The sequence below is a fragment of the Cnephaeus nilssonii genome (assembly GCF_951640355.1).
Source record: "Cnephaeus nilssonii genome assembly, chromosome: 3".
Taxonomy (NCBI): domain Eukaryota; kingdom Metazoa; phylum Chordata; class Mammalia; order Chiroptera; family Vespertilionidae; genus Cnephaeus; species Cnephaeus nilssonii.
Genome location: NC_137074.1, coordinates 63,673,433 through 63,698,082, shown reverse-complemented (window position 1 = coordinate 63,698,082; position 24,650 = coordinate 63,673,433). Strand labels below are relative to the sequence as shown.

Genomic DNA, 24,650 nt, shown 5'->3' with positions numbered 1-24,650 from the left:
ATTTTACTGAGACTTCTGTTCTTTATGTTATAAACTAGCTCTTAAAAAAATGATTTTCCATGTTCACAGGGGAGTTGGATGGGGAAAGAAGACTTAAACACACAGAGGGAGTATATGCTGAAAGAGAAGTTGGAGGTAAAAGAGTACTTGAGTCAACTGTTTCTCCACTTAGCAATGCTATACCTTTGTAACTCTCCAAACCTGCAAGACTCTTAAGAAGATAAGGCGGGGGGGGGGGGGGGGGGGTGGCCCTGAAAACCAGCCAGGGGCTCTTTATTCATTTGAAAGTGAATCCACATACTCTCTGACACAGGGTAAGTCACTATGACTCCTCTGTTCATCTCATCCTTGACGCATGGAGAGGGAAATTATGAAAAGGAATCTTGAAGAGTTTGTTCAGTGTTTTGTAAATATTCACTATTGAAAACACACGAAATAAATAATAAAGCTGTGGTCACAAGCAATTGAAAATAAACACTAGAGGGATTCAAGTTTCTGAAATGTCATGTGTAAAATATTACCCCAAAAATGAAACAGAATATACAAAACTGCTTCAGAATTATAACAAGTGATACAAATATAAGGCAGGATACTAGGGCACACTGAAAAACATGAAGCCTTGGCCCCGACAGGCTCATCGTGGCTGGGGGCTAAAAGTGGTCAGGGGAGACGCACTTCCTTGGAAACATATTTAATATCATTAATTTGGACTATTTTCTGCATCCCATAATCCAGCTTTACAATTTTAATGACCAAAAGAGGTGTGAACTTGTCAGTAATAAGTGAAGAAATTCTACCACTCTGTGGGGCTGCAGAATGCCCACATGATTTGGAACCTTCAGCAGCGAAACAGATTGTACAATCTCCACCAGCAATCTTAAAACATGTCTCATTTTCCACCTGGTGAGAAGAAGCCGGAGTTAGAGACTTGTATTAAAGCTGGAGTGCTGGCATAGATCAAGTTTGCCAACTTCTTAACCCATAAGCAATTATGAATAATGATTAAAAAAAACACTTAAAAGAAAGGATTAGACACTGTCTTTAAAAAAAAAAAAAAAGCAAACTGCTAGGACTGAAATCTAGTCATTAGAATGAGTAGGCAGAAGGGAAATGACCCTCTGAAAACCATGGCCCAACTGGCCCAACTCTAAAAACATCCTTAAATTCCAGGGAACCTGACTCTGGCCTCTTGCTCAAAGAGGGAATGAGATAATGACCTCATGAATGATTGATAGTAAGTTTTACTGCCCTTTCAGAGATTATAAATTTTATGTATAAAAGTTCTGTTTCTAAGGCTCATTAATCTCTCTTGCTAATATAATCTTGAGGTGGTACTGTACTTATTTTCATGTCATAGAATGGTATCATTTGGTAACCAGCATCAGACCTATTTTTGTACACTCTAACATATTAATTCTGCCTTGTTTGTAAAGCATCTCTTAATACTAACTCAGCCTACATCACCTGTGCTGGAGGTGGTTAAGATCCACCTCCCCAAAGCATGTTACCACGGTGACAAAGTAGTGACCTAATTTGCACACACCTGCTGGGTTAATTGGGCCAAAATGAAAGATGATATATATGCTCAAAATCCAAAACTGATTTTTTTTCCTAAAAATTAAAGTGATTTTTTAAATAAGCAGTTTCTAAAGCTAAGTAACATGCTCCAGGTGTGCATTTTCTAGTTAATATACCCTGAATGTTTCATGACACTTGAGTAGCAAAATATATTGAGTGATGAATGCAACTCTTTTATGTATTTTCTGTGTGCAACGATGAGTATGAGTAAATGGTCTCAATCACTGAATACATGGGGTGTGCTTGAAAGGTCAAGCCATTGCCTGAAAGCAAACAGGGACATTTCAACTGTGCCAAGTTAACACCCACAGTCTGAGCGGCAATGAAATGGAAGTGTGCTTTGGAGAAAGCTGCTCTCCATAGCCTGTGGCAGCCTGCAACATATCTTAGACAAAAACATCATTTACCTATGCTTGACCTCTTCCCACCTCTGTGTCTTTATCCTTCCCAGACCACTGACAGCTTTTCTTTGAGGCATATGTTATATACCAAGAACTGATGAGGATATGAGAAAACGTATGGTGATATTCATCATAGGTTATTTTTAATAGAAAAAAAAAAACTGGAATAGAGGGGACATAATAAAGGTCATATATGACAAACCCACACCCAACATCATACTCAATAGGCAAAACTAAAAGTGTTTCCCTTAAGATCAGGAACAAGACAGGGATGTCTGTTATCACCACTCTTATTCAATATAGTACTGGAAGTCCTAGCCACAGCAATCAGACAAGAAAAAGAAATAAAAGGCATCCAAAATGGAAAGGAACAAGTAAAACTTTCATTATTTGTAGATGACATAATACTATGCATAGAGAACCCTAAAGATACCACTAGAAACTACTAGAATTAATAAATTAATTCAGTAAAGTAGCAGGATACAAAATAAATGTCCAGAAATCAGCTGCATTTTTATACATCAATAATAAGCTATCAGAAAGGAAAACTAAAAAAAAAAAAATCCCATTCACAATTGCTTCAGAAAAAATAAAATACATGGCAGTAATTTTAACTAAGGATGTAAAATACCTGTACTCAAAAAATTATAAGACACTGAAGAAATAAACTGAAGAAGATACAAATAAATGGAAGCGTATACAGTATTCATGGATAGGAGGAATTAATATCATTAAAATGTCCATACTACCTAAAGTAATCTAAAGATTCCCTGCAATTCCTATCAAGATACCAATAGCGTATTTCACAGAACTAGAATAAATATTCCAAAAATTTATATGGAACCATAAAAGACCCCAAACAGCCACAGCAATCATGAAAAAGAAGAACAAAGTTGAAGGAATCACACTGCCTGATATCAAACTGTCATAGTAAAATATAGAAATGTTTAAAAATGCTTAAAGAATGTTAGAAAAATTTTAAATGTTTGAGTTAACTTTCCTTAAAACTTAAAGTATAATATTAAAGACACATTCCCCATTGCCTTGAAGCATGTGTACCCCAGAGATAAGGTTTGAACTGACGCAGAGTGACTTGTCAAGATAAACACTTGCGTGAGTGACGTACTCTTGCTAGCCCCCTCGCCTTGTTTGAGATTAACATATGTGCATTGATGTAAATCACTGATAGCCACCTGAACTGCTAAGGGTATGACCAAGCTTTAAATATGGACACCAGCCAGCTAACGATGCTCGCCTGTGGAGACATCACAAAAGCTCGTCCCTTTGTCGGTCTGACAAGCGATGCTGCTCCAACCTCCTCTTCCTGCCAGATGATAGAAGAACAGCCCGATTGAGAGGCGACTGAGCTCTTGGGAGAGGAACACAGGCCCCCTGCACCCAGACCAGACCAGACCAGACCAGCTGCCTGACCCCAGAGGACAGCACCACAGGGATCCCTAACTAAGCTTTTACCCGCAGCTCAGGAATTTGTGTGAGTAATAAAAAACTGTGTGATTTGCAACTGCATATGTTTCATGTGGTGTAATTCCTCCAACAGTTAATTGAATTATTTTGTGTAGTCTTAAAATTTAAATTACAGCTTCTGGTCCCTCTGGTCCTAAGCCTGCCACTTACTTGGTCCTTCTTACCTAGAGTAATCTCTTCACTAGCAACTACTTGAATGTCCCACACCTGCACGGTTAAAGTTTATCTCAAGGGACGCCTTAAGATAAACACCCCAGATCCTTTCCGGGGACCTACTTGGGACACAAACTATACTGCAAGGCCATAGTGATCAAAACAACATGGTACTGGCTTGAAAACAGACATATAGATTAATGGAACAGCATAGAGAGCCCAGAAATAAACCCATGCCTTTATGGTCAATTAATATTTTATAAAAGAGGCAGGAACATACAATGGGGTAAAGACAGTCTATTCAATAAATGTTGTTGGAAAAACTGGATAGATACATGCAAAAAAATGAAACTAGACCACCTTCTTACATCATACACAAACATAAACTCAAAATGGGTTAAAGACTTATATATAAGACTCAAAACCATAAAAATCCTAGAAGAAATTATAGACATTAAAATCTCAGACATTTCTCATAACAGTATTTTTTTCTGATATGTCTCTTTAGGCAAGAAAAACAAAGGAAAAAAGTAAGCAAATGGGACTATTTCAAACTAAAAAGTTTTTTCCACAGCAAAAAAACAAACAAACACAAAAAAACCCATCAACAAAATGAAAAGACAACCCACTGAATGGAAGACCATATTTGCCAATGATACATCTGATAAGTGTTAATATCCAAAATTTATAAAGAACTCAACACCAAAACAACAACAATCTAATTAAAAAATGGGCAAATGACTTGAATAGACACTTCTCCAAAGAGGACATACAGATGGCCAATAGACATGAAAAGATGCTCAAAGTCAATAATCATCAGAGAAATGCAAATTGAGATTTTTACCTCACATGTGGAAGAATGGGTATAATCAATACAGTAACAAACAAATGTTGGCAAGGATACAGAGAAAAAGGAGTCCTTGTACACTGTTGGTGGGAATGCAGAATGGTGCAGCCACTATGGAAAACAGTATGACATTTTCTCAAAAAATTAAAAATGGAACTGCCTCTGACCCAGCGATTCCCTTCTGAGAATATATCCAAAGAAACACAAAATACTGAAAGATTATATGCACTTCTATGTTCACTGCAGCATTATTTATAAGAGCCAAGATTTAGAAGCAGCCCAAATGCCCATCAGTAGATGAGGGGATAAAATTTGTGGTACATTACACAATGGAATACTACTCAGCTATTAAAAAAAAAAAAAGAAGGAAATCTTACCTTTTGTGGTAGCATGGATGGACCTGAAGAGTATTATGCTAAATGAAATAAGCCAATCCGAGAAAGACAAATACAATATGATCTCACTTATATGCAGAATCTAATGAACAAAATAAACAACAAAATAGACTTATAGATGCAGAAGATAGTTTGACAGTTGTTAGAGGAGATGGGGGGATTAGGGGAGTGGGTGGAAAAGGTAAAGGATTAAGGAAGGAAAGAAAGGAAGGAAGGGAGGGAGGGAGGGAGGGAGGGAGGGAGGGAGGGAGGGAGGGAGGAAGGAAGGAAGGAAGGAAGGAAGGAAGGAAGGAAGGAAGGAAGGAAGGAAGGAAGGAAGGAAGGAAACAAACTCAGGCACAGACAACAGAATGGTGCTTTCCAGAGAGAAAGCGGGGTGGGGGAGGTAGAAGGAGGTAAAGAAAGGATACATGGTGATTGAAGGAGACATGACTTTGGGTGGTGAACACAAAAACCCACAATACAACACACACATAACGTGTTATAGAATTATATATCTGAAACCTATATAATTTGATTAACCAATGTCACTCCAATAAATTCAATAAAATTTTTTAAAAGACTGGCTAAATTATTATAACAAAACCACTGTATGGAATATTATATAATTAATAGAAATCATGTCACAGAAAAATTAATTCTTAACACAAACACATATTCATAATATATTGTAGTTGAAAAATCAGAATCTACAGTCACGAGTATAGTGGAGTATAATATTATGTTTTTGCATGCACACATACACACACATCATAATGTTGATAATGACTTTTTTCTAAGTGGTAATAGTAATATCAAGGGTGATTTTATTTTCTTCTTTCTGCCTTTTTGTGTTTTCCAAATAGTTTTAGCATGGTGGTATATTACTTTTATAATAAAAAAGAATATCCTATTAAAAATAAATTAAATGGTATAAGAGAAAAGGTTAAATTGTGTTTACTGATTCCTCTCCCACACTTTGGTTTCACATTTCACCTGTCTTTACTTCTCCTATTGTCAAGTCCAATCATAAATATAATAGATGTTAAACTCAATAATGTTCTTTTATTGCTAAATATTCAAATTTTCTAAGTGAATGGATCGTTTACTTATTTACAAACCTTACAATGAAGTCAGCCATCAGAATCCTTAGTCTCCCAGATGCTTTTTAAATTTAGAAAAACCATAGGAAGTAATTGCCTTTTTACTTAGTAATGATGACGACCTGAAGTTAACTTTTCAAAGTACAAACATATCTATTTAGAAGGCAGTTTATTACAATATTTTTAATAGAAAACAAATTAGAAATAACCAAATGTCCATAAATTAGACAGCAGTTAAATACATATTGTTACATCCATAAAATGGAAATATTAGACAACAATAAAAAGATGAGATGGCACAATATACCATATTTTAAATACTATAAAATCTCTAAGATATAGTATTAAGGATAAAATAGCAAAATACAAAGAAAACAAATAGAAAGATTCCCTCTCTGTTTTTAAAATGCAGCTATATAGGTATATTTCTACACATGAATACATGTGCAATTACTTCTCTGATAATAGCACTATACGTTGGTAAAGACATACTTTTAATTTTATATCCTGTGTGGTATATTTTTAATTTTTTTAACATTTGCATATATTTTAAAATAAAAATACCAAAAGATATTATTCAGTGTAGTAGTAAATGGTGAAAAGTATACTAAATGGAAGTAAGAAGTGCTACATTACTCAGTTCCCCACTCTGTCTAGACCTATTCAACAGTGTTTCCATTTTCGCATCTGTAAAATAATTGAATTGGATTTAAAATATAATATGTAAATTATCTTATAATTCTAACAGTTTATACTTTATGTCTTCATAATCCAATACAGAATAGTCATAAAATACATTTGAGACTGAAATATATATGTTGAGCATCTATAGCTACCACAATTAACAAATCTCTATTTAGTACTTTATAGACAGACTATAGGCATGTCTCTTTGACATTAGAAAACAACGTATATGCTGAAAATTTTGACAAACTGAAAAAACAAAATACTATCTTAAATACTACACTCACCATGCAAATAAATAGTGTTTCTTGATCTCAACTGTTTAGTTCTGCCAAAGTGTTGAAATATGCCAAACAAGATTGATCAGAAATGTATTTCTTATATATTCACTGATAACTTCCAGACATGATCCAGGAGTTTTCTTGAATGTATTCTCTTTTTTATTATTGATTGATTGATTTTAGAGAGGGAGGAAAGCGGGGGAGAGAGAGAGAGAGAGAGAGAGAGAGAGAGAGAGAGAGAGAGAGAGAGAGAGAGATTTGTTGTTCCACTTATTTATGCAGTTATTGGTAGATTCTTATATGTGCCCTGACCGGGGATCGAACCTGAAACCTTGGCATATCAGGACCATGCTCTAACCAGTTGAGCTACCTGGCCAGGGCCATGAATCTATTCTTGATATGTGCTCTCAAATATACAGCTTGAGTAGAATAAAATATCAAAATTGGTTTATAATTCAGGTATATATTGCCACAAGTACTCTTTTAAAATTTGTGATATTCTATAACACTATAGTGCATGCTCACAAGTTATAAGGGGTACTCTGAATCTTTTTAATATGTGGTATTTGAGGCTTTAGTGTGATAATGACCTTCTTCTATTGTGAGTTAATATTCTTTGTCACTTGAATAGTTATTTTTAAACCAAAATCTCTCAATTATGGTCTGGAGGACAAATTACAGTATATGGTCACCTAAGTTACACAGTGGAAATTGTACACTGTGGAATTTCTGAGAAAAAAAAGTAGTTCTTTCCTCCATTTCTGGTTCCCATTATTGTGATAAGAAAAGAAACATAAAAATTTCCTTGGTAAGATTCAATGGTATAAATTATAACAATGTTGTGTTACTAATCACACCATAATTTCTTTTATATATTAGAATGTAGGTAAAGCCTATAAACATTATACCGAGACACTTTTAGTTGCTCTAGTGAAAAAAAAATTTTAACCCAATCACCTAAAACAACCATTTTTGAAAATATTAATCTGTCTCTGTTTTTCAAATGCTCACTGTAGACTGTCTACTTCCTTGTGCAATTTTTTCATATAGTATCAGCCTAGGTCATGGTAATACTATCATCTGTTATAGCAGCAAGCAATGGGAAAGTAATAATGCTGTGAGTGCAATGTTGATTAGACACATTAAACTCAGGAAAATTCAATCAAATCTCATCAATTTCAATAATTTACCACCACATGTCCTTTTCTAGTTATGGATAAACAATTTAATTTTGAATGAAGCATTTGGAGAAATATCTGCTTCAGAACAAAAGTAAGATGAGAAGAACAGATTTCCTGTGCTCAATTCACATGAAAATATAACTAAAAAGCTCAATGTTAAATTGTGGCCTACTATGAGACTAACACTTAAACAAGTCAAATATAAGGTATTCAGTTGATCTTCTATTTTCATTCACAGCCTTTATATATAGGAAAAAAAGGTTTGATGATACTACTAGAAAAGACAATTTGCCAAAGGGAGAAATGATGATTTAAGAACCCCTTATGGCTCCTCTACCCTGCCACCAGAGTGGGCAATGGAATTAATTGATAAGAACAGCCAAGAGAAGCAATGAATTCAGTCCCTCTCTTTGTGGCCAACTAACTTTGGCTTTCACAAATAACAAGTCTGTAAAATTTTAGTGAGATATATTTAAGCATTTTTAATCCATTCCTAAATGCTTATTATTGCCATGTTTACTATCAGGATAAAGAGGCAGGGAGGCGGGGGTGGGGGGGGATGTCACTTGGTTGTCCCTGAATCAGACTTCCTAATTGTATGTTGTTAATAGCTAACAGACAGGATGTGCATGCCCTTGTCCCTCTACCCTAATGTGCGCGCGCACACACACACACAAACACACCTTGGGAACAGCCTGTAAGAATACAGAAATAGAATTTCCTATATTCCAATCTTCCCTTTACTGACTCCTTCATATTATTTAGCTCTTAGTTCAAGCATTATTTCCTTAGAATGCTTTCTTCTACATATTTGTGTCCTATGAGCATACAATTATATGCTATCCAAAACAGAAGTGCAACAGAAGACCTGCAAGTTGAAAGAATTGTTCAGTAGGTAAGACCTGTCACAATTCTATAAACACTCTACTATTTACTGACTTTTAAAATTCCAAGTTGGTTTATTGAGTATTCTTAAAGAATACACACTGGTAATATCCCACAATCCTGAGGTAAAAGGACCAACAAAGCTTCTAGTTCTATTCCAATTATTTTAGGAATGGCTTATTTTGCTCTGTTCTCTCTGTCCACTCTTACCCTAATAGTAGGCTACTCTTTATTTACAGGAAAAGGAAACATTTCCAATAGCTTGAGAATCAATTTGGGAGAAGTAAAAAGAACGCATGTGTTTCAGTTGGGCACAGCTAAGATTAAATTCTGTCTCAGGCACTTACTAGTTACAGAAAGAAATTGACCTAAGTCTTGCTTTTTCAATCTGGTCCTGAACACTCATCACTTTCAGTTATCACTTAATGAATGTGTATTCTTTATATACAGCCAGATTCATAATTCTCTAATAGAGACCTTGCCAATGTTAAATGCAGAGAGATTGGATTATCTCATTATTTCAATAAGCAATCATCTAGCACAATGTTTTTTTCACACTTTATGACACTAAATTTCAGGTGCATAGTTGGCTTATAGTCATTATAAAAAACTTTTCTGTAACTCGTGATTTAGATCATGAGTAAAGTTATTTGAAAGTCCTATGGACTAAAAAACGTATATTTGGTTTCTCAACATATATGGAGTCACAGAAAAGCTGAGTGATACCAACATTAGTTTTTAATTTTGAACTGCATTTTATGGAGTAAGTGTATCCCTGTTGGTTAGCTCTTCTGTGCCTCAAGTTTAGCATCTATAATGAAGAGAAATGTCAGTAGTTTAAAAGAGTATGAAAGAGAATGACTCATAATTCAATTAAATCCATAAAAAATATCACAGTGCCAAGACAACAAGTATTCTATAAATGAACAGATAAACTCTGTCAACCACAGAGAGGAGAAAGGATTACTGTATGAGTATGTAAATAAGCCTTCATAGATATTCACTACAGTAAAATAAAGTTATTCTCTATAGTGCATGATTAATAAAAAAGTTATTCTTAAATTAAACAATTTAAATCAGTTGTCAAATGAAAAAGTATGTGGTCAAAAAACTGTATTTACAAGTAACTATACCTATTTTGATGAATGAAAATTTAAATATAGTATCAAATGACAAATTTATAGGAGAAAAATAATCAACTTTCTTTTGGCTTAGGGTATATCCTATCCTAACACTAGTGAAGCCTCTAATAAGTATATATTGGTTGGCTTGAGACATCAAACTAGCATGATTAATGATTGTTTGAACTGTCTCCAGATATCCAAAATTAATCATGTCTTAAAGCAACACTGAACTCAGCTATCTTATTTGCTACATAAAATGAAGACATTATAAAAGCAAGACACTTAGTTAATTTTCAGTTTACTTATTTTTCTGTATATATCATCATGTACTTACTTAAAACTCAAAATTCGGAAGACCCTAACTCATTTACGTTTTTTATCTTCAAAAAGTCATGACATACAGTACAATCTTGTTTTGATGTTCTTCACATAAAAGAGAATAATAAATAGTGTGAAAAGTTCAAATACTTTAAGAAAATATATTTTTAGAGATGAAAGGTCTAGCCACACATTTGTACCCTAAATATACAGGAATGCATATATTTACAAAATTATAAATTATTTTCATAAATTCTCTTAAAGGCCCTCAAAATCATTACGATAACACATTTGAATATTCATCATTAAATATTATATGTTTAAAGCAAGAAATATTGAAGAATTTATCTAAGGAATAGAAAAGATAAATTACATTATTATTTTTTTAACTTAATAGATAGGCACTAATCACTGACTGTTAGTGAATAAAATAGTTTCTATAGTTAATAAATTTTTGTTAGTCAAGCTTCTGATCAAACTTCTAGTCACCAAATACTCCAGAGGTGGAAATAAATGACTTTTACAACTCAAGAGATGAACCTATTTTATATTTGCGTTGTTTTTAGAGATACTGGTCTCTTAACACCACATAAGCTCAGCAAGATATCTATATATATAAAAGCCTAAGTGACCGAACGCCAGTCACTATGATGCACACTGACCACCAGGGGCCAGATGCTCAATGAAGGAGCATCTGGTGGTCAGTGCACTTCCACAGTGGGAGCGCCGTTCAGCTGACCTACAGGCACCAGATGCCCGGGCTCAAGGCTGGCAAGCGCAGATGCAGTAGTGTGAGCCTCTCCCACCTCATGGCAGGTCTACCAAGTGGCAGTGGCAGCAGGTACAGTGGGGCCGGGATTAGCAGGAGCGGCACCTGGCTCCTCCCTGGCCGCCTGCTGCTTCCTGCACTACTACATCCCCCGAGGGGTCCTGGATTGTGAGAGGGCACAGGTCAGGCTGAGGGACCCCACTGGTGCACTGGGCCTCTAGTAGACTATAAAAGTATTTATATAATCAGGTGGAAGGTGAATACAGTTATATAAATTGCTAGAACAATTTTCATTGATTGAATGATTAAAACAAAAAAATGTTTAAATAGGATCATTATAAAACAGATACCTTAAATTTATCAATTATTAATATTAAATAGTTATATTACAAATAAGAGAATTGTTATTGAGGAGAAAATGATTCAAAAGTAAATATTTGTAACGACTAGGTTATGGAGTGTTTCTTAAATTCTTGCATCTTTTTAGATAAGCTAAATGCTCTAGTCAAAGTAGACAGTGAATCTGTGAGAGCTAGAGCAAATACTAAAAGTGGTAGAGAAAAAAGGATCTATAAAGTAGACCATGTTAAATATTTTATTGTATGGTTTCAAAGTAGAATCACAATGATGATAATAAAGAGAAAAAAAGGAGGAGGAGGAAGAGAAGGAACAGAAGGAGGAGGAAGAGGAGGCAGAGGCAGAGGTGAAGGAGGAGGAGAAGGAAAAAGATGAAAAAGGAGGAGGAGGAAAGAAGAAGGAGGAGGAGGAGGAGAAAGAAGAGCAGGAGAAGGAGGAGGAGCAGGAGGAGGAGGCAGAGGAGCAGGAGGAAGAGAAGGGCTCATTTTAATATCCAAGTGCTTTGTTATATATGCTGTATGGTCACATCTAATTTACAGATTAGCAAATTGAGCCTTAAAGCGTAAGAGGGACTGCCAAACATCTCATAGTTAATAAGTGATATTGCAGACACTTGAATCCAAATATTTTATTTCTAAAACGCCATACTTTTTTAATTGTTTAAAGTATTACATGTCTCCTTTTTTCCCCATTGACCCCCCCAGCCACTCCCACCCCCAAGGGCAAGCCCCACTGCCCCAGTGTCTGTGTCCACTGGTTAATATGCATGCATACAAGTCCTTTGGTTGATCTCTAAACCACCCTTGCCTGCCTTCTCTATAAAACCCCATACTTTTTCCACAATAATTGCCTCTTTTATCCTGGAAACCAGAATTACGCACTAAAATTCTTAAATACCATCGTTAAAATAAAAATCCCCCCAAACCACTGTTGAGAGTGCCACATTTATAAAAATAAAAATCATCATTTTAAAAGTTATTATTGTTATATAAGTTTAAAGAGGACAATTAATCTTTGAATTCCCTCAATTCTTAATATAGAATCTTGGCTTCAGGTGAATTATACACTATGGAGGAAAAAAAATAAGAACCTATAGAAACATAGGAAAGACTTACTTCAGATAGAAGGAGTTGGTGAATTTCCCTCTGAGGAGATATTTTATAATAAATTATAATATGATACTTCACAGGTTTACACTCTAGCAGAGGAGAAAAACATTAAAGTAGTAACTACATCACCACTTATCTATTTACATCTGAGATCTACTCACAATCCTTGAATATACCACATAATTCCAAATTAACTCATTTGGTGATACTCCTGAGCCTGAAAATTATCTCCTTTCTACTTATCTAAATCCTATGTTTTATATTTTTTCAAGGCCTAGCTCAAGTCTTGTTTTTTACTTACAGCTCATCAAGCCCCTCTACCTCCACTGAATATCTTTAGCACTTAATGACTTTTCAGTCATGGCAAATTATTTCAATCTTAAATCCAAATTCCACCAGTTGGTAATGGTTATTGAACGTGTTGTCTTCGGCATGATTTTGAGGTCAAGTTCTGGTTTGACAGCAAAGAGAACCATGATGGATTAGTGATGACCTTTATGGACAGTGAAGGGGAAGGAGGGGCATCAGGTCTAAAACATTTATTTACAAAAGTACATAACTTTTTTTACTCTTATAGTGTTAATTTGACACCAAATACAGGTCTAGAGCATGCATTTAATACTGAGATGTATATAACATCTCTTCAGGTATACCATAAGATTCTTGGAGGCAAGGATCATATATGCTTCTTTATGTCCATAGCAATTAGCCATGCCTGGCAAAGTAGAAATCTGCTGTTGATAATATTGAAATTTTTAGAATTCACTGTTATTACTATTATTCATAAACTCCATTTATCTCTTTGCTTTTCTCTCAAAAGATTATCAATATTAAACCTATTGTGAAGGAAATTTGTAACACAAACTAGAAACTAAATAAATATGTTGTCTGTAATTTTTTATTGATTTTTTTTAGAGATAGAGAAAGAAACATCAATGTGTTGTTCCATGTATTTATGCATTCATCAGTTGCTTCTTTTATGTGCCCTGATTGGAGATGGAACCCACAATCTCAGCATATCGGGATGATGCTCTAACCCAGTGGTCGGCAAACTCATTAGTCAACAAAGCCAAATACCAACAGTACAACGATTGAAATTTCTTTTGAGAGCCAAATGTTTTAAACTTAAACTTCTTCTAAAGCCACTTCTTCAAAATAGACTCGCCCAGGCCGTGGTATTTTGTGAAGAGCCACACTCAAGGGGCCAAAGAGCCGCATGTGGCTCGCGAGCCGCAGTTTACCAACCACGGCTCTAACCAACTGAACTACCCAAGCAGGGTGTAAATATGTTGTCTTTATCATCTCCAGGCTCAAACTAAACATTAGGAAATTAGGAGTATTTAAGAATTAAATAGATGCCTGCCAAATAATACAGTGGAACAAAGGAAAGATAAGGTAAACAAGCATTATAAATGTATATAAACCTTTTAAAAGTTCCAAATTTATGTCTTTTAAGACATACTTTATGTTCATTATGTCCTAATTTTTAATCTATTTTTAACAGACTGCATCTTCTTGCACATAGTAAGTGTTGAAGAAATGTATGCCGATTATTTTAGAGTTACATTTTACATTCCGCCTGCTAAGCAAATGTATTTATCATATTCTAGAACAGCTCATAGTTTGTTATACATTAACTGCTCATTCTCTGTGCCAATAAGACTGTGATGGAACAGCAAATAAATTTGGTGTGTTCATTTAAATGATTCTGCAAACCACAGGCTACCCAGTTGTATAATGATAAGAGAGCCCCAAAGCCACCTGATCACATTATACTCCCTTATTTTTTTGGACTAGCATGGTCAGGACTGTCAGGATCTCAATACTGAGAAGAATGAGAAGGAAAAGTATACCTCAGCCACAATCATGGAAAGGGGTTTTATTAATTCAGGCACCAATGATGATGTGGCTAGATTGGAAGGAGAATGAAATATAGGATCTGAAGTGCTTTATCTGCTCCAAGACCAATGCTGGTTTTGGCACTTCTCTCACTTCAATGAGTTGCAAAAAAAACAAGCAGGTGCTAGCAATCTGAGAGACCACATGCCAGCTACAGCTGCTTCAAACTGATTCAATTACATCTGCCTGAATAGTCCCAGGACATCAAACCAGTTGAAGAGATCCATAGGTTGTAAGGAGACCTAGTCTATCCTGGACCAACCACCTGCAAATCTCCAGGTTTGGATATAAGTGATCATTTATCCCTAGTAACAGGGAAAAGAAGACAGAAAAATGTAATTTTAATTCACTTTAAAATTAAAAATTGATTGGAGAGAGCATAAATGGCCCCTTTGAATTTTCATGTTTAAAATCTGACAGTAGCTGAGGTTTTAAGGATTATCTTGAAACAGCCTGATTTTGTGAGAACATTTCCCAAATCACTGGGTACAGCACATTTACAGAACATGCTCTTGGGATCCGGACTTCGCTCCAAACCTTGTTTGTACAAAAAGGGGCCAAGCAGCTGGGAAATTCTGGAGTGGAGTGTGTCCTCATTAGTTCCCATCTGCCACCAGAACTCAGCTCATGGCAAGTTTGGCTAAGTCCTGGTGTACTCAGGTCCAAATGTGGGTCAGTTTTAATTACACTATACAGAATTCAGTGTGCAGTTTTTAAATCCTTATTATACAGCACAGAGGAATGGGCAACTCTCCAACTAATCAATTTTTTAAAAGTACATATATAAAATTTTTAAACCAGGCTACACAGACAGTGGGTGGAAAAAAGTCTTATAAATGAGTACAAGGGTTACTTAAGAGAATGATTAGCAAAAATGGGTCATGAACAAGTTCTGCTTTCAAACTTCAAAGTGAGAAACAAACTGTTCCATTAGTGAGATAGGAAAGTTAAATAAGGTACACAGCGCCCCTTGCTCTTTAGTGTGAATGAGTAACAACAATGAGGGTGTGGCTCGTTTACAATAAACACCTACAGGAGCACATAAGCATAGACAGTCCCTATACTGTCACTCTTCACACCTAGCTGCTTCATGTTTATCACTCATGGAAAGATTGCAGAAGAGAAAAAGAAATCACAAACTGCCTGTTAAAAGATGAGGGAGAGGAAGGAGAGAGAGAAAAGGAGAGCAGAGTGCACATACGCTTAGTAGCAGACCCTGGGCATGACTTGGCTCTGCATGCCATCCACACAAATTGAGGCCAGAATAATCCATGCAGTCTATGTTCAGCATTTTTCCTGTCCAAAAGCTTCATCAGTGCTGGAGAGCTAAAACACTAAGACTTCAAGACAATGGTCACCAAAATATCAGGAGTGAATGCCCGGCCAGGTGGTTCAAGTTGGTTGTAGTGTCATCCCTTACACACCAAGAAGGTTGTGGGTTCAATTTCTGGTCAGGGCAGGTTGCGGGTTCAATCCCTGGCTCACATTGATGTTTCTCTCTCTCTTTCTCTCTCTATCTCAAATACATAGACATATCCTCAGGTGAGGATTTAAATATATATATATATATATATATATATATATATATATATATATATATATATCAGGAGTGAAGATGTAGGCAGTCAATGTTGGGTACTTATGCAATGGCATAATGAACCATTTTTGATAGATAAAATGTCCTTTGGCACAAGCACTACTGACCAAAGAAAATCCACCTTAAATGCTCAAAATACTTTTTAGACGTTTGACTGAATTGTTATGCAGCTTATCCATTAAAAATGTGGCAAGGAATTCTGGGTTTAAATACTAGCATTGAACATTTACTAGCTGTGTGATCTTGAACAAATTGCTTATTCCCTCCTGTTTCACTTTTCTCACCTATAAAATGGGGAAAATGATGTCTACTTAATAGATTGTAACAATTATCAATGTAATATATGTCAAACATCTGAAATATAAAAGTCACTTGATCAATGTTGACTATTATTAACACAATTATTGAGTTGAATTGTAATCCTCCCCTAAAAAGTAAAAAAAAAAAAAAAAAAAAAAAGATATGTTTGATTCCTAATCCCAAGTATCTCAAAATGTGACCTTGTTTGGAGACAGGGCTTTTACAGAGGTAATCAAATTAAAAGTGAGATCATTAGAAAGGACCCTAATCTAATGGGGACTGGTGTCCTTATTTTTAAAAAGGGAAATTTGGACACAGAGACATATACACCCAGAGGCAAGATGATATGAAGAGACACAGGGAGAAAATGACGATCTACAAGTCAAGGAGTGGGGCTGGAGCAAATCTTTCCTCACAGCCCTAGAAGGAACCAAGCTTGCTAAAATATTGAGTTCATACTTGTGGATTGTGACAAAACAAATTTCTTTTTTTTTAAGCCATCCAGTTGTGATACACAACTAATTTGTTACACAACTAATACTCAACTAAGTAAACATTTCATTGATCATTAATATTTACCTTGACTAATCATGGTAAAAACTGTACACATGACATTAGGCAAGTCAACTTTATCAACTTTGCTAAGTAATGGTCTATCCATAAATTAAATAAAATCTAATACTTTTTCACATGCTTGTTTTCTGATTGCTGTTCAGGAAGATATCACTGCACTATAAACAGCCTGGCAGGAAAAAATATATCCTTCCTATATAATAAAGAGGTAATATGCAAATTGACCATCACTCCAACACACAAGATGGCTGCCCCAATGTGGTCAAAGATGGCCACCCCCATGTGGACACAAGATGGCCAGCAGGGGAGGGCATTTGTGGTCAATCAGGCCAGCAGGGGAGAGCAATTGGGAGGGACCAGGCCTGCAAGGGAGGACAGTTGGGGGCGATCAGGCCTGAAGGGGAGGGCAGTTAGGGGAGACTGGGCCAGCAGAGGAGGGCAGTTGGGGGGGACTAGGCCAGCAGGGGAGGGCAATTGAGGGGGACCAGGCTGGAAAGGGAGGGCAGTTAGGGATGACTGGGCCAGCAGGGAAGGGAAGTTAGGGGTGACCAGGCTGGCAATGGAGGGCAATTTGGGGTGACTGGGCCAGCAGGGGAGGGAAGTTGGGGGCAACCAGGTCTGCAGGGGAGGGCAGTTGGGGGCAACCAGGCCGGCAGGGGAGGGCAGTTCGGGGCAACCAGGCTGGCAGGGGAGGGCAGTTAGGGGAAATCGGGCCAGCAGGGGAGCAGTTAGGTGTTGATCAGGCTGGCAGGGGAGTGGTTAGGGGGTGATCAGGCTGGCAGGCAGAAGCAGTTAGGGGCAACCAGGCAGACAGGCAGGCGAGCGGTTGGGAGCCAGCAGTCCTGGATTGTGAGAGGGATGTCCCAGATTGGAGAGGGTGCAGGCTGGGCTGAGGGACACACCGCCGTGCACGATTTTTGTGCACCAGGCCTCTAGTAAAAAAAATAAAAATGGTTTACTATAATTAAGATCATCTAATTTTGCGCTAACCAGTTTGGCTCAGTGGATAGAGCATCTGCCTGTGGACTGAACGGTCACAGGTTCGATTCTGGTCAAAGGGCATGTACCTTGGTTGCGGGCACATCCCCAGTAGGGGGTGTGCAGGAGGCAGCTGATCGATGTTTCTCTCTCATCGATGTTTCTAACTCTCTATCCCTCTCCCTCTCTGTAAAAAATCAATAAAATATATTTAAAAAAAGATCATCTAGTTTTTATTAAATATAATTAGGGAAAATCATACATACAAATTTACAAATCTACTTTTCTACTGTTGAGGGATTTTGCAGAGGAGGATATCAGGACATTTTACTACCCTAATTTCCTTCTCACAAAAAAAAAAAAAAAAAAAAAAAAGACAGCCAGCTACTAAATGCCAACTATCAACACTACACCTGGGGCTGCTTAGACTGCAACAACCTTGCCAAAAGAACTACCTTAAGTTAAATAGGATGCATGCAAGAATACATGGATTAATTGGCAGGTATGGATTCTTCATTGTTTGTAAAAGATTGGGTGCCTGACTTTCAACAGAGAGCTGATAGTTGCTGGGAGTTGTATCAACAGCCCTTCTATTGCAAAGTACATTTCTAAAACCATTGGACCTTCTAGTAGATGTGGTTATCCTCATCTTAAATGTTTCTTTAAATAGACCTAGACTTCTACAGAAAGTAGTATGCATAGATAGAAATGGTGAGTCTAACCACACTGAACTGAGATACTCAACTATTATCATCAAAGACATAACTTTGCCAAAATTAACTTTCTTAATGGGTGAATCTCACATTTCCTCCAAATTCTTATAGTATCTTTCATAACAATATTTATATCCTATATAATAAAAGGGCAATATGCAAATTGACCCTAAGGGTGGAACGACCTGGAATGACCAGTCGCTATGACACGCACTGACCACCAGCAGGCAGACGCTCAATGCAGGAACTTCCTACTAGTGTTCAGTGTACTTCCACAGGGGGAGCACCGCTCAGCCAGAAGCTGGCTCATGGCTGGCCAGCGTAGCGGTGGTGGCGGGAGCCTTTCCCACCTCTGCGGCATCGCTAAGAATGTCTGACTAACAGCAGGGGGAGGAGGCCTAAGCCATTAGTCGGACATCCCTCAAGGGCTCCCAGGCTGCCAGAGGGATGTCGGACTTCCAGCTTAGGCCCAGTCCACCAGGGAGTGAGCCTAAGCTGTCAGCTGGACATCCCCTGAGGGGTCCCGGACTGCGAGAGGGCACAGGCCGGGCTGAGGGACCCCCATCCCCTGAGTGCATGAATTTTTGTGCACCAGGCCTCTAATTTTAACATAAAGAAAGAGGAGACAAGTAATATGTAGTGGATGTAATGCACTAAATATTTTGTATACTTAATCTACTTTAGTCCTTATATCCATTGTTAAAATGGTAGACATTATTACCACCATATTTTGGACAAGAAAACTTGAGGCTTAGTAAGGTTAGGCAACCCTAATTTGGTCACATAGCTACTACATTGTGGAACTGGGATTTCAATGCACATCATTTGGACATCAAAGATTTTAAATTCAAACTCATGCAAGAGATTTAGAGTTCAGAGATCCCTGGCCTTCAATATGCTGATTTATTTAGGTATGCACAGACTCCTTTAAAGCATCTGAAATCATTTAGTAATGTCTTGCTAAACCTGACTCAGTTTATTCTCCTTATAAAGAAACTAGTTATTCACAAACACAAACTAAAAGGCTTCAATCAATTTATACCAAATTAATCCCATTATAAGAATACCTGAAGGTCTTTTAGATTCAGTACAATGATACCTTGTGTATGGTTAGTGTTCTAGCAACTTGAAATAATCCATTTATTTCCTGGAGATAAGCAATCAACTCTCCAATCACTAGTAGGAAAAAATGTTTAACTGTAATATTTTTACACAAGAGTTATCTCACACTAGACCAAGAATCTAGAGTTCTGGGTTCAAATCCTAGTAGACTATATAACCATGACAAGTACATGAACTTTTCTGAGCTTATTTTCTTACCATGAATGAAATAAAGATGTTAGATAGAGGACCATAAGGGCCCTTCAAGTTCTAATGCTATATGGTTTTTAGAATCTCTTCAAGCCCTAGAAGCAGAGGTAACTTTGGACAGAACCTTTAAGACAATCAATGTGACAATGCCCCGACCAGGATCCCTGCTTTTGGGCAATTAGATAGTCTTTCTTTAGTATCTAAGTGATAGCAGTGAAGATAGTGGTGATAGAAAGTAGTGTCACTAAGATTTATTGAGCACTTGCTATGTGCCAAGCATCAAACTAAGAATTTTACCTGTATTGTGTTATATGTAACTCAACATAACAGTATATGAGGTAGATACTATTATTTCTCCAATTTTAAAAATGAACTAACAAAGGAACAGAAAGGTTAGGTAACTTGACTGAGTCTATACTAATAATAAGTGGTGAGGCCAAAACAATCTTTGTTGACATACACTTGTCTCCTACTAGCCTATATGCTCTCTGAAGGCAGGCACTTCGCTTTATTTCTTTATTTCCCTACTTATTTTTATTGATGAGAGAGAGAGAGAGAGAGAGAGAGAGAGAGAGAGAGAGAGAGAGAGGAAGGAAGAGAGAAAGAAACATCAATTTGTTGTTCCACATATTTATGCATTTATAGGTTGATTTTTTTATGCACTCTGACTTTGGATCAAACCCGCAACCTTGGCGTATCGGGACAACACTAACCAACTGAGCTACCCACAAGGCCACCAAAGACTTTGTTTTATTATTAGCCTAGAACTGTGTCAGACAAATGGTAGGGGTTCGTTTACTGTGTGGAATAAAAGGAACGAAGGAAATGAGGAGGGGAGCAGGAGAAAAGGGAAGAATGAAAGAAATTATATCTAGACATGCTATGCTTTAAATAAATGTAGATTTTTCTTACTTTATTTCTTTAACCCTGAAATCACAAAAAATTCTTCAATTGTGCCCAGGAATCCTGGAGCTTGGTGATTTATCCCTCCTTGTGATTCCATACTATAATTCTTGGAACAAGTCACTGAAGAAGCTACTATTACTGGTTTAATATTCTAGCTAATACATGTTCTTGTCTTGTCTTTTAGTTTCTAATGGTGAGATCAAAAGAGGAATGTAGTTTAATCTACCATACTAACGTTCTAATAATAATAATAATAATAATAATAATAATAATAATTATGCCCTTGATATTGGCCTTTCACCCATTGGAGTCAACTAAGAAAAAAGAAAAACTGGTCCCAGTGGAAAGGTCCTTCCAAGCCTAGCAGCACCCGTAAATATCATCAACCAGTGATACCAAAATTTGAGGAGCCTAAACAAGATGGTTTGATACAATAGATATTGACTCATTATGCAACTTCTGCTATTCTTATGTGACTGACTCATGCCACACAAAATGGAACTTTAGAGTAGCCTATCAAAAGCAGGTGTTAATTACCCTATTTTGACGTTACCTATTCCTGACTTTATCTCTATCTATTTACAGTTAAAATTTAGTAAATAATAGAAACCATAATTATAAACATGTGTACAGTAAACACAGGGCTCATTACTTCTGTTTACCAAAACAGTCACATATTTTTAATATGACCTGATCTCACCTGACCCAAAGAGAGTCAACATACATTTTTCTGTGTGTTTCAGGAAGCTAGAGATGGGGGTATGAGTGGAGGAGAAAGCAGAAGGAGGGGTAGAGGGAGAGAGAGAGAGAGAGAGGTCAAAGAGAATAGGCGATTGCTCAGAAACCTATAGCACTAATCATATAACACAGGAGATTAGTTTATTCCTATGCTGCAACATATTTCCAAAGTGACAAGTTCCATTAAACTTAGTCATTAAATATCTCAGCACTGTGTATAGAACAAGAATAATATAAAGACTTTTCTCATGATCAGCAAAAATTAATATAAAGCATATTGCAAATAGTGTGATGTCAATTCTGGGTGATAATGAGGATCAATTCTTACATATTCATTTCTCATTTTAAGGAAAGAATTTATCAGTAGTCTCATCTCTGTCTAATCAGCATTATGAGACCTAAAGGAACGCCATAAAAACCCATCCAAAATATTTAATGAGGAACAAGTTTCTAGGACTCTCGAGCCCTCTATTTTTAATATAATCCAGACATATTTTATTCATGTATACATTCATTTAAAATTTATTGACTGCCTACTATGTACAAGGCATTGTATTAAGGGGCTGTGGGCAATCTCTATTTACCTCAGCACCTATGTTTCCTTCTTCCAAAGATGTTAGTTAAATTTATATTATGGTGATTTATTTTTAAAAACAGATTTAAATGGGTCAAGAAATGAAAAAGATATACCAGCTCTAAGACTTTGTTACTAAATACTGATAGAAACTCCTCAGCATTTTAATATGTTAATGAGATTAATGCCAGTCATTTGAATAAATTTTCAATTTGGGGAATTTGGGATTATTTAACTATACTTTTTATATTGAGTTGCAGCCTTTTATAGTGAATTTATAAAACTTAACTAATACAAGATAGTCTATAATAGCTTGTTTATATTAAAATATAGATATTTATCAGAAAATATACAGAGCTACTAACTAAAAGAAACATCACTGACAGCACTTAAGAAAATACCAAGTGCCTAGAATTTGATGCAAGTAAAGAATAATGTTACAGCCTTAAAAACTATATCTGAACTGTATCCCCTTTTCTAAGAGTGCTATTTAATTTTCACTTTTTCTTCTTTCTCACTTACATCCAACTGCAACAGAGACACATGCCCAAATCTAGAATTCATCTTACAATATACCCTTAAATTTTCTGAATATGCCCCATGTGTCCACTAATAGCCAAATGCTTTCAAATCTGTTCAGCTAAATGGATCAATAACTACATCCAGCCTCACATAGTGGGGTTGCCAACATGGTGAAATTGAGCCAAACACAAAATGTGTCTACCAGGACAAAAATTATTAGCAACCCACTTATCTGAAGAGATCTCCTTGCCACAGGTATCCTTTAAAGAAATTAACATACATATAATCTAGAACAGTTAACTAAAAAAATATTTGAGACTCAGAATGACAGATTTGGAGAAAATATTTGGGAGCTAAAATCAGTGAGTTTTACAAGTAATCAATATAATAGTTCTAGGTCTACATCAAGTAAGAATCTTTCGAACTCAGAGTATACAAAATACGTAACAGCACAAGCAAACTGCTGACATGCTTCTCTGTGCGCTCACTCATAAGACACAGCTGCAATCCACAACTGAGCAGGTGCAAGCTAGCTTCTGAGAATTCCTGCCTGTTGCCCGGGAACCACAACACCCGTACGGCAGAGATTTTAAACAGGTGCAAACATCTTTTTCCATCTCCCTTCTGCTTGAGACAGTGCAGCAGACAGTACATCTGCAGCCACTCCTTACCTACAGCAATGACCACAGAATATAAACTCTAAAACAGAAAAAAGTTTGAAAATAAAGCAATAATGTCTAAAACGGTGGTTCTGCAATAATTTGACCCCATAATTTGGCTTTAATAGTACAGTTCCATAAAACATCCTCTAATGCTTCACCAGCTGAACGCTTTGTAATTAAAATTATTCTGCCTCATCAAATCTTAGAAATATTTCTTTGCTTCTTACAATAGAGTGAAGTGCAAGGTGTATATAAAATGTACTATCCTTTGAAGCTGTCAATATTTACAAGGACTCAAAAATTAACATTTTCACATTATGAAATCTGTAAACAATTTTAATACACAAAAATATAATAACATGTCAGTTAACACATAGATTTATGTAACTATAGGTAATTCATATACATACCTGTGCAGCTATAGGACACAGAAAGATGAGATTTATCAGGTACCTGAAATGCAAAACAAATATATAAGTAAAAATTCATTTCCTAAATAGAATCAGTTTTATGCTGAGACAATTTCTGCAGAGAAATAGGAAAAAATTTCTGCAGGTTAAAGAGGTGAGTTATTTTATACCTATATCTTCCTCAGAGGATATTTCAAATCACCTTAAATTCATGTGTGTGAATATATACACATAGAGTCCCTCACAGTGTTATCAAGACAAGCACCAGCAAGGGACTAAGACTCACCATGGCCTCTGAAACGAAAATGCTTTTACTAGAGAACGAGGCAAACACTTTAAAATGATTTTTTTTTTTTTTTGGTATTCTTCCAAGACTATTGCCTTCCTAATACACATATGACTACTAATCTCTAAAATGAAACCACTCAGATTCATCTGTACTCAGTTTAGTATATTGGTGAGGAAGAAAGTTGCTTTTGTAGAGAAGTCAACAAAAAAATAAGCATAACTAAATAAAGTAAATTTGGAATGTTCATTAACTTTAGTTACAACAGCAAATAGAAATGACATTGCATGTTACAAGAGGGAATGTTAAAGCCACACCAAACACTTTTGGAAAACTGAAAATGAAGTGAATATCAATACAGAAAACATAAGTCCAGCTTAGGCAAAAAATATGCAGAATTTACAATTAGACCTGAAACACATTTCCATGTAGGTGGAAACTGTAATGTAACATGTAGCCTCCACACTACTGTGACCCTTAAAAATATTTCATAATTCTTTCTGAAAGCAAACTGAAGTGTTTAATTTATATA

At 36.2% G+C, this 24,650-nt stretch overlaps 1 protein-coding gene across 13 annotated transcripts in view; it reads right to left on the bottom strand.

The window, feature by feature from the left end:
- The window catches only part of ZBTB20 (zinc finger and BTB domain containing 20), an 899,572-nt gene that overhangs the window by 617,436 nt on the left and 257,486 nt on the right, over positions 1-24,650 (bottom strand). For all 13 annotated transcript variants that reach the window (XM_079767021.1, XM_079767031.1, XM_079767032.1 and 10 more), the window contains one exon: positions 23,833-23,875. The gene's annotated coding sequence lies outside the window, so the exon portion shown is untranslated. The remainder of the gene's footprint in view (positions 1-23,832; positions 23,876-24,650) is intronic.